Source organism: Girardinichthys multiradiatus, chromosome 19 (genome assembly GCF_021462225.1).
Source record: "Girardinichthys multiradiatus isolate DD_20200921_A chromosome 19, DD_fGirMul_XY1, whole genome shotgun sequence".
Lineage (NCBI taxonomy): Eukaryota > Metazoa > Chordata > Actinopteri > Cyprinodontiformes > Goodeidae > Girardinichthys > Girardinichthys multiradiatus.
The window spans coordinates 40,401,161-40,416,130 of record NC_061811.1 but is presented as its reverse complement, the minus strand read 5'-3'; the positions used below and the strand labels follow the sequence as shown (position 1 = coordinate 40,416,130).

Here is a 14,970-nt window from a genome sequence, read left to right as displayed (position 1 = left end):
GTGGAGTCGGGCACACTCAGCTGGGAGAGCTTCTCCTGTAGCAGAACTGGGACGATGGTGTTGAAGGCAGAGCTGAAATCCACAAACAGGATCCTGGCATAGGTTCCTGTGGAGTCCAGGTGCCGGAGGATGAAGTGAAGGGCTAGGTTGACTGCATCGTCTACAGACCTGTTGGCTCTGTAGGCAAACTGCAGGGGGTCCAGGAGGGGGTCGTTGATGTCTTTTAGGTGTGAGAGCACAAGGCGCTCAAAGGACTTCATCACCACAGAGGTCAGGGCGATGGGTCTGAAGTCATTAAGCCTTGTGGTCCTTGGCTTCTTGGGAACAGGGATGATGGTGGAGGACTTGAAGCAGGCAGGCACATGACATGTCTCCAGTGAGGTGTTAAAAATGTCTGTGAAGACTGGAGACAGCTGATCAGCGCAGTGCTTCAGGCTGGCTGGTGAGACAGAATCCGGACCAGCAGCTTTCCGGGGGTTCTGTCTCCTGAAGAGTTTGTTTACGTCCCTCTCCTGGATGGAAAGAGCCGTCCTCGGCGTGGGTAGGGGGCTGGTGGGGGGGAACTTCAGGGTGGGGGTTGGAGGTGCCAAGGCCCTTCTTCAGGTTGGAGAGATGAGGGTGGTGGATTGTGGCTGCAGCTGTTGGGGGGCATCGTGGGGGATGGTTGCAGGACTGTCCCTTTGTCTTTCAAAGCGGCAGTAGAACATATACATACATGTCATGAGAAGGATCGATCCCGTGAAAATCAGCTTCATCTCCAATGTTGGCCGAATTCAGACCAGATGAGTGGACAGAATCCCACCTTCATCCAGCGCTGTAATAATCTCCAAAGCTTCGGGTGAGGTAAAATACAGTCTGCCGTGCCCTGCTTTTTGCGGCTCCATAAATGTGTGTGTGTGTGTGTGTGTGTGTGTGTGTGTGTGTGTGTGTGTGTGTGTGTGTGTGTGTGTGTGTGTGTTTGTTTGTTTGTAAAAGAACGTTAAATACCAAAAGACGAGCAGAGACGAAAGTGCGAGCGAAGTTCACCACAGAAAAACTACAACTTCTAGAGAAAAAGACCTGGGAAATGACATCACGTCCAGTTTTTTCTTGCATGGCAATGCCATCATGTGATATTTCTTCCTCCAATGTCATCACGCATATCCCAATGTAGGAAGCACACAGCAGTCTGGATTTTATTCTTTGTTTTTTGCAATTTTTACAGGATTTCTGCAACAGTTTCTGGAAAATAAAAACTGTGCTCTGGGACACGTGGAGAGTAGAATATTTAAGTTTAACTCTCCGGTTTCATTTGCAAAAAAAGTATTGCTCTAGCTTATTTGATCGCAATTCTACAGGTGTTTAAAAATAGATATGCAAATGGCAGCTCCCACCTGTCATAAAGGGTTAAAGGGTTAAAAAGCACAGTCGTTGATGACATTATTATCACAGTAATTTCAAACCAAATTACACAGTTCAAAATCTTAAAACCACCTTACTAGTATTCATATATTACGCTGGAGGATCATACGGTCCTAAGTAGAGCCTCACAACACTAAAAAGAAGAAACAGAACAAGACAAATGGTGTCAGCAAATCATTTAAAACTGCTGAAACTCAAACAGGCTGTTTGTCAGCTGATCAAAAGTTTAAGACCATAGTCTTATAAAGTCTTACTCTGTCCATAAATCTGGCTTTTGTGTGATTTGTTTTCAGACATTCACACTACCATGTTCCTCTTATAGCAAAGACAAAAAGGCTTTTCTGCCTTTGAGCATCACAGGAGTGTCAAGCAGAGCAAGCAAGGGCTTTCACAATACTCCATTGCTGTTGTGGCTGGACGCTGTCAGACAGTCATTTTAGATTTCTTAAAAGATGCTGAGTGGGTTGAGACAAAACAGAGAATTGCTAGACCTAAAAACTGAGCCAGAGGATTCAGTGCAGTAACCATAAGACAACATCTGCGAGGAAAGGACTTAAAGAAAAAAACCATATTCAAACACCATATTACTCTCATGTCACAAATTTGCCCTACTTGAGTTTGGAAGGGAGCATCAAACATAGGACACTGAAAGGAAGTTTTATTGTCTGAAAATAAATTAACTTTTCTGGCTGGTAGTCAACATTACTAGTATGTCAAAGATATCCCACTGGAGATGTTTTATATGTGGCACATTGTAGGAGCTGTCAGGATGGTCTAAGGAGTTGCTTTCTGCAATGGAACAATTAAACTTTAGGTTATACATGGGCATCAAACCATGGCTCTCTATGCCTATGTCAATGCTCAACAGGTTAATGCTCCAATTCGCAACACCCCTCTGAAAACGTCCCCTCCCCCCTCGCCAATGAGTACAAGGTCGCTCTTTTGGAATCCCTGCATTTTCCCAAGATCTCAATTCCATTAAAAACATTTAGGGATGGATGGCAGCAGAGGTGTTTAGGTCTTAAACGTTTGATCAGCAGATGAACACTGTTTGAGTTTAGATTTAATTTTATATAATTTGACTACTCAATTTGTTTTGTCTCTTTCTCTTCTTTCATCTTCACATAAAGTTAAAATTAAAACCTGGTTACAATTCAGTAGCAATAAATGGGGTTAAGTTTTTCCATCACCAGTATACTGTACAAGACAATGCAGTCAATTGTAGTTCAGTAAATACCACCTGGTAAAAAGATATCAAGCTTTGCTGCAATCCCTCAAGGAGGCTCTATTACCAACATTACATCATGCAGGTGAAGCAAAGAAGTGAGCACAACAATGGATACATTTATATCTCTGCCGCAGCTACCCTGAAGCAATTTGAAGAATTAATATTTTTTTAAATTACTAGAATGATTCTAGCGTCAACTATAAATCCACCTGCAAAGTAAGGTTTTAAAAAGAGAGAGGAACGAGGATAACCTTCTATGTTTATTACAGACTGAAATTATTTATCATGCGTCAGTGGTTCAGAAATGCAACCAAAACTGTATTTGAGGAATAACACACCCATAAACACACACATTCAGTCCGGGGATATCTGGCTGTTGTTCCCCACCACCTGCCTCCTCTGGGGCAGTAAACCAAGCTCTACTGCTGGGCTCTATGAAGTTCTTATCTAGCCTGAGGAGGAGTCTGAGTCATCCTGAAAGATGCACTGGTGAGAGCCAATCAGGTTGATGAATAATTCGAACTTTGGGTTGATTGTGGAACATACTGTAATTGGAGCAACTAGATTGTAGCAGGATTCATGGTTCAACACCTTCTATTACACACTATCAGATAGACACCAGAATGGTGACACATAGTTTACTGGTAAACACTGAGGGAGTGCACATCCCTTGCAGGGAGTACCAAACATAAAAACCATGTGTGACCTTCTTTTGGGGCTGTTTTGTCACTTCAATCCCCGAGCAGGAGCCATCAGCGCTGATCTCGGTAACCAATCCTCTGCCTTATTTAAAATAACTGTTGAGAGTATAGAACAGTTTAAGAGTAATTCCTTTTAAGAAATAGTGATTGTAGCAGAGATGATGCTTCTGAGGAACAGAATTCAGGGGACATCCGAGGCGACTGACCGCCGTCAGGGTGCAGTGGCACGTACACATTCCAGTAGCTAAAGCCCATAGTGCAGTCTCTCGTTCTCTTTATGATGTGGTTAAGACTCACATTTAGTACTTGTTGAACTCATTCGCAAATCGACATGACCTTATGCATCTCCAGTGGTGCATGTAAGGAAACATGATTGTAGCCTAGAACATTGCACTGATTATAGTGGCGTTAACAAAAAGACAATTCCAGACAGGCACCCTATACCACGGATCCAGGAGATACTTGATGGACTTGGGGGTAATATGTGGTTTAGTGTGCTGGACCAAGGCAAAGCCTACCATCAAGGTGAAATCAATGAGGACTCGAAGGAATACACAGCCTTTGCGACTCCTTGGGGGCTATACAAATGGAACACTATTCCATTTTGGCCTTAATACCTGCAGCTTTTCAGTGTAGTATGGAGGAGAGCCTTGAAGGCCTTAAGGACAAAATATGTACTGTATAGTTAGATGATACCTTAATGTATAGTAGAACCTTTAAAGAGCGCATTGAGGATTTGAGATGTGTCATCAAACGCCAGCAAGTTTGGGGGATCAAACTGAGACATGATAAATGTGACTTGTTCAAAAATGAGGTGCAATATGTGGGCAAAAATATATCATCTGATTGATATAGGATGGATGATAAGGAAGTATCTGCATTTCAGGCACTCAAAAACACTCCTCCTACAAACATCAAAGAACTACGCAAACTGTTAGGGCTTCTGGGCTATTATAGGAGTTATATACAAGATATTTCGAGACACGCAAAGTGCCTGTATGACTTGCTGTCAGCTGACCTGACCCCAGATTCTCAGTCACAACCAAATATTCACCTAACCAAGTCAGGTCAGCCTGCACAAACTCAAAATATCATGTGGACCGATACTCACCAAAAAGCACTGAACTACTTGGTTGATGTTCTGAATAATCCACCTGTGATAGCCTACCCTAGATTTGAGGACCCATCCATTCTGCATATTGATGCTTCAGAGGAAGGCCTTTGAGCGGTCCTCTACCAGAGACAAGATGACAAATTTAGGGTTATTGGGTATGGCTCACAGACACTGACACTAGCAGAAAAAAACAATAAACTACATTCAGGTAAACCTGAGTTTTTAGTGCTTAAGTAGGTCATTACAGATAGCTTTAGATACATGTTTTATGCTCCCTCTGTGACCATCTATAGTGACAACAAAAGACAGCCCAGTACAGCCAAACTAAATGCAGCTGATAGACAAAATAGTAACACCGATGCTGACTTTTTGTCCTGAACACCTGCCAGTATGGACAAATGCACTGAGCAGTGTTCACCTGAAGTATTAAGTGCAATACTAAATTCTGTTGAGACACAAAAGAGTAAGGATGTGGATTGGATCTCTGCCATAACATGCAGTCCTCATGTGCATGAGATAACTGCTGACAACTACCCAAACATTAAAGTCACTAAGCAAGAACTGTTACAAGCTCAGTTATAGGACCCTGCAATAGCTCATGTCCTCAACCAAAAATAGGGAACAAGTTAGGCAAAAGATCAACAAAGACTAAAACAACTATCACATGAGTGGAAAAGGCTTTATGTATCTGACGAAGGACTATTGATCCGCAAAACAGCATTGAACAACCAAAATGTACTTCTGGACCAATTCAAAGAATTGGTGTACGAGCAAAATGCTATAGAAAATCATTGAAAGAATTGAAGCTCAGAGTTCATATTAGAAGCCAAGGGATGCCATTTGAAGATTGTTTGTGTGGAAGGTGGTCCACAATCCCACCTCGTTTTTCCATACCGGCGACATTATCAAGCTGTCATCGCAAACAAAGGCTTTTATAGAAGGCCAAGGAGCTACAACCACCAGGCCCAGAGGTACAGCCACCAGACCAAGAAGGTACAACCACTAGCCCCTGTAGCTGCCACTGCTACTGCTACTGATGTTGATGCTGTGGAGCCGGTGAGGCATTGTGCTACTTTTAATGTTGCTATTGTTATTAATATTAATATTGCTGCTGAGGAAATGGGGAAGCACGGTGCTTCTGTGGAGGAACTAATGAGGCATTGTGCTATTGCTACTGTTAAACTCTTTATAAGATTGCAAAATGCCACCTATAAAGAACACTGGATTAGAGGAGGAGTTGAAAGAAATAAAGAAATCACTAAACTTCATCTCTGGAGAGATGACTAAACTACCAATGCAACAAGAAAAACTTTTGAATTTTATGGATCAAGTGAGTAAACTAGAAAACATGGCGATAGAAAATTGATAAAAAATTGAATGAAAATTTAGAAAAAAGAATTGATGATCTGGAACATTATTCAAGAGTGAACAACATAATTATACAAGGACTGGAAACAAAACACCTAACATATGCCAGAGCTGAATCAGCTGATAGGGAGGAGGGAGAGTATGCATCAGCTGAAGAACTAGAAACACTAGAACAGCAAATTATAACGTTTTTTGAGAGTAGGAACATGGCCATCCAGAGTAGTTACATCGAAGCTTGTCACACCCTTACAAAAAAGGATGAGAATGCAAGACCTGTTACAATTGTCAGGTCCTGGAACAGGAAGCATACAACTGAACTACTTAAACAGGCAAAAAAAAACTTAAGGGTACATAGGTGCTCTTAAATGAGCACTTGACTCCAAAGAATGCAGAAATTGCCAAAGAGGCACATATTCTTAGTAAACAAAACCAAATTACAGCAACATGTACCAGAAATTGTAGTGTGATGATAAAACCCAAGGATGGAACCAGAGTTATGATTGTTATGGAAGTCAAAGACTTGGAGAAATATAGATAAGGTAGTATAAATGCTGTGTATCAAAATAGGACCATTAACTGAAGGTAAATTAAACAAATAAATTCACTAATGTCTGGTGTAACAAAATAAAATGATTTGGAATGTTACATATTAATGAGGAAAAGGTATTTGTTTGCGATGGCAACCAGTCATACTTCATCTAATGATTTAGGGATGCATCAAAGGATCCTGGACTACAACCAATGGGAACTGAAATAGATTGAGTACACTGAACACAATGCATTCAACATAGAAGATAAACTGGACCCTGATAGCATGTTTTTAGCATCTAACAATAATGATTGCAACTACACTGAAGATGATTATAATAATAATGTTAAATCAGAATGGAAATTCTCAATTATTAATTTCAATAGTAGAAGCATGTACTCAAACTTTAATACTATCAGAGAATATTTACAACAATTTGTACAGCCATTTAGTATTATAGCAATATCAGAGACATAGTTTAATAAAGATAACAAAATGAATTTTGAGATAGATGGTTATGGTTAATTATAAAAATAGAACAAATAAAACAGGTGGAGGAGATGCTATTTATGTCCATAAACAAATACAGTTTTAAAGCTGTTGAAAATATTGACATTAACAATAAATGGTGTTTTAGAATGTACAAAAGTAGAAATACTTAATTAAAAAACAAAAAATATTATGGTGAGTTGTTTATATAGGTCACTGGGCTCCAGTTTGGAATTATTTACAAAGTGGGTAGAAAAAACATTTTCAAGAAAAGGTAACAAAAAAAATATGTATCTGTGGGGATTATATTGTGACGGTTTTTATATGAAAAATAAAAAAATGGGGTGCCAGCCAGGCATCCTTCCTGACAATTTGGATGGCAAAAAGGATCATACCTAACAATGAAGTTGACCCCTTAACAGCTTTGAATGACAATAGAGATTGTTTATTTTGTTTTTTCACACACACACACACACACTAGATAATTCCCCCTCAAAGAGAGAAAAAAACCCCAGCATATTCACATATTCAGTTTTTTATATATTTTTTTAAATAAAAGAAAATTAAATGTCCAATGGTCCTTTCTTCTCTTCCACAATCTCATGGGAAAAGGCTCCCATACATATAATGCTCCTACAGCAAAAAGCTGTGGAATAAAATAAAAAAAACCATCAGACCCAAAATGTCATTCTATGTTCACAAATAAAACTATCAGAATGAATAAACTTACAGGTCTCATGAGAATCTTAGACAAGCAGGGCGTCACCCCCAGGATCCCCAGCACTCAGACAGCGAGAGTAATGAAGCAGCCCCGTCCATCTGATCCAACCTGCGATTGCAGCTCGGACTCACAACGCTGGCGGAACCGTGACAAATATTGTTTTGTTTTTTCTTCAACGCTCTCCAGGAAACCGCCACTTCGTTTTAAAATGAGAGAAGGAAACGAGAATGACTCCTGGACCATTAAGGTGAGTACACGGCCAAGTTCAGGGCATGACTTTGGGTACTAAGTGACGGCATGACGGGAGGGGCCGAGGAAAGAGAGAAGAGAAAAAAAACTAGTGAAACACAGCTCTAGAAACGAGCGGGTTGTCACAATATTATTTATTTGATAAATCCAAATAAACATTAAACAACTGATGAATATATCAATAGGATGTACAGTCTATATCCAACTATTACAAAACCCAGTAGAATTACATTACACAGTGCTACTCTTATTGACAACATTTTTACAAATAATATAGTCTACAAATGTCAGTGGCCTAATGATCTGTGATATAACTGACCATCTACCTGTCTTTACATTATATGATGATTACTGTAATTATCATAAAGCCCCCCAAAAACCCATATATAAATGAGTAACAACTGAAGATGCAATTAATTCACTTTGTTATGACTTAACAGGACAAGACTGGAATACTCTATATATAGAGAAAAAAGTGGATTTGCTTTCTGAGATATTTTTAGTTCAGCATACAATAAAAACTGTCCAATTTGTCAATTTAGTAAAAATTACACAGTTATAAAATGTCCATGGTTTACTAAGGGTTTACAAAACGCTTGTAAGAACAAAAATACTTTATATAGACAATTCATCAGATTAAAGAACAAAGACTCTGAACATAGATAAAAAATATATAAACACAAATTAAGTGATATTATAAGAATTAGTTAGAAATTATATTACACCAATCTTTTAAATAAAAATGAGAATAATACTAAGAGAGTCTGGGGAATACTAAATAGTGTTTTTAAAGGGAATACAAAAAATAATACATATCCAGACTACTTTAGTGATAAGAACAGTGATAACTATAATATGAATAAAATTGTAGATAGTTTCAATAATGTTTTTTGTAAACGTTGGGCCAGACTTGGCAGATAAAATCCCTAATTGTATAAGCAATAAATTGGACAATTCTTCCATAGAAATAAATTCAAAGACGATGCTTCAGTCTGGAGTAACTGAGGAAAATGATATTGTTAATAAGTGTAATCATCTACTGATTGTTATGATATAGATATGATATTAGTAAAAAGAATTTTACATAGTATCTCTAAACCATTAACATATATATGTAATCTATAATTTTAAACAGGAACTTTTCCAAATAAAATGAAAATTGCTAAAGTAATACTGCTATACAAGAATGGAAACAAACACATTTTCACTAACTATAGACCTGTCTCTCTGCTCCCTCAGTTTTCTAAAATCTTAGGAAAACTCTTCAATAATAGATTAGAAAAATTTATAGAAAAATATGATATGGTATGTGTTTAGATCAGGTAGGTCAACATCAATGGCCATAATTGATGCTGTGGAAGAGATTACAAATAGTTTAGATAGAAAGAAATATGCAGTGGGAATAGGGATGGGTACCTTTCACATTTGAACCGATATCATACCGAAACTCTGTACCTGGGAATCGATACTGGTACTCAACGGTACCAGTTTTCGGTACTTTTGTGTGTGTTTATGTGGTAATAAATGTTAATTCGTTTAATAATAAAATCTCAAAAATTTTAAATTTAACATTTATTTCTCAATATATAAATGTATATCAAAACAACATCTCAGTTGTTTCAAACATTTATTTATCATTAAAACCCTTATCTGACTACGCAGTGTAATGCACAAATTGAAACCCAGCCATGTTGGTGGCTGCAGACGACGAGTAGCTAACGAATGCAGGCGTGCTAACGGTGCTGAATGCAGGAGTTGTAGCCTTAGTGTCACAATGATGCGTTTTGGTACTGAAACATGGTACCGTTTGATTTTACATGAATCGGTACTCTGTAGTACCGACGGAATTCGGTAGGTATCTATAATAGTACCGAATTCGGTACCCATCCCTAAGGGGGAATATTTATTGCCTGAAAAAAAGCGTTCGATATTCTAAATCATAAAATATTACTCAAAAAACTGGAAAGATATGGCATAAGGGTAGTGGTTTTGAGTTGGATTCAAAGCTATTTAATGAAGAGACAACAGTATGTGAGGATGGGTGAGTTTAAATCAGGGTATTTGTGAATTGCTTGTGGGGTCCCACAGGGATCTGTATTGGATCCAGTGTTGTCCCTTTGTGTCCTCAATCCACATTTCGGCTAAGCACGCATCTAAGCGGACTTCACCGAAGTATATTACCCACAATTCACTGCTGCAGATGACGTTCTGAGCAAAAAGCAATCATTGTAATCAACCATCAAATCAGAATAGCCGATAAATATATATTTTTTACTGGTTTTCCAGACTCAACATTGTAAGATACCACTGGCTTCAGAGTGAGTCTGGGCAGTCAGTAGATCATAACACTGAAGTTACCTTTCAAAGAAACACTGGCGTGGCGAGAGTCTGGTGTATAAGCCTCCTTCGCTTCCTGCACTTTCTTCTCCTCAAAACAATTGCTTGTTGCAGTTTTTAATTTTTTTAGCAGCAAGACTGCGAAAACAGTGCCAGTTCCCACCCTTTTTGGTGTTGTAGTTATGGTGCAGAGGTGAAAGTCGATGACGTAACCCCTATTGTCCCAATTCTACAATTTGGCAAGCGTGTAACCTGCACACTTCAACCCCTACGTGCACTTGTACAAAGTACACACTTCATAGAGGGTCGTATAGTGTAGTGTGGGTATTGGGACAGAGCCATTATGGTGCTCTGTCTGTCTATATGCTGATGGTGATTGGACGGAATAAAGAGCTTGTTCTACACTTTTGGGTGTGAGAGGCAAGGTGGATTCAACTGTCTTTATTCATGAATGAAAAGCAAGCCTCCAGTCATTAGTTGGCAGCAGTGCTCAAATCAACAGGCTGCCTGTACCACTGGAAGAAGTGCACAGCACCGGTTTAAATAGAGGTGATGGAGGAGAGATGGAGAGGTTTGTCATTGGAGTAAAAATAAAAATGGAGGATTTGTCAGTGAAAGGAAATCATAGAAAAAAAACAAAATCAGAAAATTGGACTTCTTTCATCAAAAACTCGTTGAGTATCACTAGCAGACCTTTTGTGGGCACGGCATAATCTCCTTAGCAGCCATCAAGTGCTGCAAAGGCCTGTAAATCACCTATTCATAGAAGTCAGGTGTCTGGAGGCAGGGAAACATTTAAAACATGCAGGACAAGGGTCATGAGAATCAGAGTTAAAGACCTCTGGTTTAGGAAAATGCAAATGTTATGCACTTGATCTTTTTTTCATAAGCTAAAATATAATTGGTGCAAAATTTTGCACAAAAAATGTCATATACTTTGTGAAAGGGAAAAAGCTGATGGAGCAAAATTCTTCAAAAATGCACTTCCTAGTGATTAATTTGCACTTTTTTTCTTTGCTATGTGAATCACAAATTGTTTCACTATTACAAATGGAGTTAATAAACTGAACCTGGAAATGGTTTAAAGCTGTTGCAGATGTTATTTTGGTTTATTCTATTAATCTGTTTTGACAATCAAGTGAATTTATGCAGAACGCTGCTACCAGCTACTCATACAGTGGATTACGGATTAAAAAAATACAAATTATCAGGTTCTCAATTTAGGGGGGGCATGGAAACATTTCTGCTCCATGGGGAGGCTTGATGGAAAATAATTTAGAACCACTGATGTATACCAAAATGGAATTTTAATTGTGCGATTAACTTTAATAAATTAAGACTACATCTAGCATCAAAGTACTACTATTTGTGTAGTTGCATGTAGGTAAGTGAGTTTGTCACCTAAAAGTGTGTCGTTGTTAAAGTGGCAAGAACAGTAGAAAGATTGCAACACTCAGCACCATAGAGCAGCAAAGAACTGGTGGACTTGGTTTCGGATGGCTGAAGAAGCCATTGGCAGACAGACACAAGGCACCACCCCAGGCCAGCCATTAGCTACACACTGAAGGAGGTCATCAGCAATGCACATCAGCAGCAGCCCCTATAGGGTGGACGAAGGGCTCGGTGCCCCACCCGACCCAGCCATAATTCTGATTAAAGATCTGATCTCCTTGGCGGCCCTGCACCCACACACCCCCGGCAGCAAGACCATCCAGCATCATTGTCATAAAATTTACAAGTTCTTCTTTAGTGCTGAATGGAGTAAAAAAGAAATCTGTACATATTTGTCTAAATTGAAATAAACCAAAAACATACCAAACCAGGACTTTCAAACTGAGGTATGCACCAAATTAGTTTAGTTCTCCTCTCCCAGGTGCTGTTTGATCTATAATTAATGGAAGCTACCACTTCATCTACCAGGATTATTCAGGCTCTATGGAATTAAGAGCTTAGATTTTTGGGAAAAACAGAATGTAATATTTTTATGTGTCTGTTGTTTAGGCACAGAATTTCAAAAACAATGATTAAAGAACATCTTAAAGCAAATATAAATCTTTAACCGAGCTAAATAGCTTGATTGACCAGTAACACATACTTGCAGTTTATTGGACTTACAAGGATTTTTTCACAGTAATTTCAAATAATTCTAAAATATTTAATACGGTTATTCTAAATATTTATTCTTTGTGAAAGCAAGCTTGGTGCTACTGCACTTTATGCAAAAAAACTTGATGGAGACTGTCATGGAACTGTCCAGCAGGATAATGACCCTGAAGATACAGCCAGACATGAAACTGAGTGTTTTAGATCAAAGCATATTGTTGTGTTAGAGTGGCCAAGTAAAAGTCCAGGTCTACATTTATTTGAAAATCTGTTTTAAGTCTTGGAAATTTATCATCACATATGATTGCCATCTAATCTACGTGAGCATGAGATATTTTGCAAAGAAGAATGTGCAACTTTAGGCGCTTGTGGTCCAAGTATGCAAGATTCATACCTCAAAAATACCTTTCTATTAATGTATCTTAGCAAAGCATCCATAGACTGTCTCAAGACACTCCAAAATGATGCAGTCAAATTTACAGGAATTTCACAGAAAAATCAGGACATCAAGCATGGGTAGAGTTGCAGGCATGGAGTACGCAGACAAACAGTCTGTGTGTGCTGATTTCAGCTGATAGGTAATATCCCTTAGGTGGCAGCCTCAGCAGCAGCTGGACATAATGCGCAAAGGGCATTACAACATATTTCTTGGAACACTGCCAGCCTGGTGTGGCCTTAATGAGGTTGTAGCCTTGGCATGAGCCCCCATGCCCAGTCCTGCTTTAAACCCACCGACTTATGCTGTTCTTTCACTGCTTGCTCTGGATACAGAAATACTGAACTATAATGATGTCAGCACAGAAGATTTTGCATGTACAAAACAGCAGACAATGCCCTCCCCTTTTCACAAACACCCTTGTGTAAAGGGGAGCACATTGGCTTCTTAAAAACCCCTGAAAATTTCTCAGTCTGGCAGATGGTTGTGATGTGGTCTTATTCTGAATAGAAGTGGATTTTTTATAAAAACAATACAAGTATATAGTTGGCTGGGCACTCCCTTAGAGATAGGGTGAGGAGCTCGGCCATCCGGGAGGAGCTCGGAGTAGAGCCGCTGCTCCTCCACATCGAGAGGAGTCAGTTGAAGTGGCTCGGGTATCTGTATCAGATGCCTTCTGGACACCTCCCTTGGGAGGTGTTCCAGGCACGTCCCACTGGGAGGAGGCCCAGGAGGTGGCCCAGGAAACGCTAAAGGGACTATGTCTCTCGGCTCGCCTGGGAAAGCCTTGGGCTCCCCGGGGGAGCTGGTGGTGGAGGATTCTGGGGAGAGGGAAGTCTGGGCGTCTGCTGCCCGTGTGACCCAACCTGGATGAAGCGAAAGACAACGCGTACAAGTACATTTAATATTTTCTACATAATAAAAACCTATTTATCATACAATGTTAGTGTTTATTTGAGCGATCTAGCTCAAACATTATAATGATGTCTGTTAAGACGGAAATGATAACATTTTTAAATTACAGCCAACATTGACAGTCATTACAAAAACCACAAACTCACATCTTCAAATGCATGTTCCAAACTCTCATGATGAGTGGAATATAGTCAACACTATTCAAATCGTATCACTTGTGGGCTAAACTTAATATATTTTAAGCTGTGTCTTAATCATTTTATGGTGGAGTGTAACACAACTACAACCTGTTTGAATTATGAGAATATTCTCTTCTACCAACACCTAATGATATGTTTGCTTCTTCAAACTGTTGATCTCGTAAGAGTTTCCATGAGAGTTTGATGTATTCAGTTGGCATTAGATGGTCTGTTAAATCCTGTAGTCTGACATCCATCAGCGGCACAGTTGTTACGAGTGAAACAAGGACCAGTCTGTTAGTTTGAATAGCTAGTCTTTACAAAATCTGTAATGACTGTTAAAGTTGTGTAGTGTGTCCACAGCGTTAGTAAAAAATTCCAAACAGCTAAAGGGCTGTTTAAACAATCTTATCACCAGGCTGTTCATATATTTATGATGAAGTCAATATTAACCCCACTTAAGTCTCAAATGTTCATCGTAAGCAGATTTTAGTTGGTAGTTGGTAAAAAGACTATTGCTTCCTTGAGGGACTTCAACATCTGGACCAGCCAGAGCTGGATGGATGTTGCAACATAATCCATTGGAAATGCAGTTTAATGGTCATCCAGGTGTGCCTATCGCTGCCACACCTATCTCACGTTAAAAGTAAAATCCAGTCACAGACCAACGGCCTTTTTGTGGTGGCATCTCATTCCCGAATCAACAGGTGAAAATTGTGCATTTTATACAGAGAATATAAATATGGCATGTATCACACAAATGTAATGAAAAATCACTGGATCAAAATGCAAAAAACAATCGTTCTCGTTTATACCTAACAAATCAAAGCCATTGAGCCACCGTTGAGGTCATTTCGGTGTCTGCTTGCTTTGACGTAAAACTACAAGCAGCATACAGACACACTCGATTGCAGGAGAAATTCCTGCACATAATCTAATAAAACTGTGGGACGCGTTCCGATTCACTTGGTATCGTATTAAGATCTGTACTGGCCACTGACGTACACACACAAACACACGCATTTGTCATCGATTAACAAATAGTTTTCCATGATTCTCATGCAGCAGCACATAATACACACAGGTGCACAGAGTTGCTGAGGAAAAACGCGAGGAGACCAGTGGCAGCAACGGCAGTTATGTGTATTCCGACCTGTAACCAGCCGCGTGCCTGCCTGTGTCAGGCGCGCGCCAGCACGC

The 14,970-nt window shown here is 39.4% G+C and overlaps 1 protein-coding gene across 2 annotated transcripts in view; it reads right to left on the bottom strand.

Annotated features, from left to right (window-relative positions):
- The window catches only part of LOC124855164 (neuronal PAS domain-containing protein 3), a 613,876-nt gene that overhangs the window by 595,029 nt on the left and 3,877 nt on the right, over positions 1 to 14,970 (bottom strand). The window lies entirely within an intron of this gene.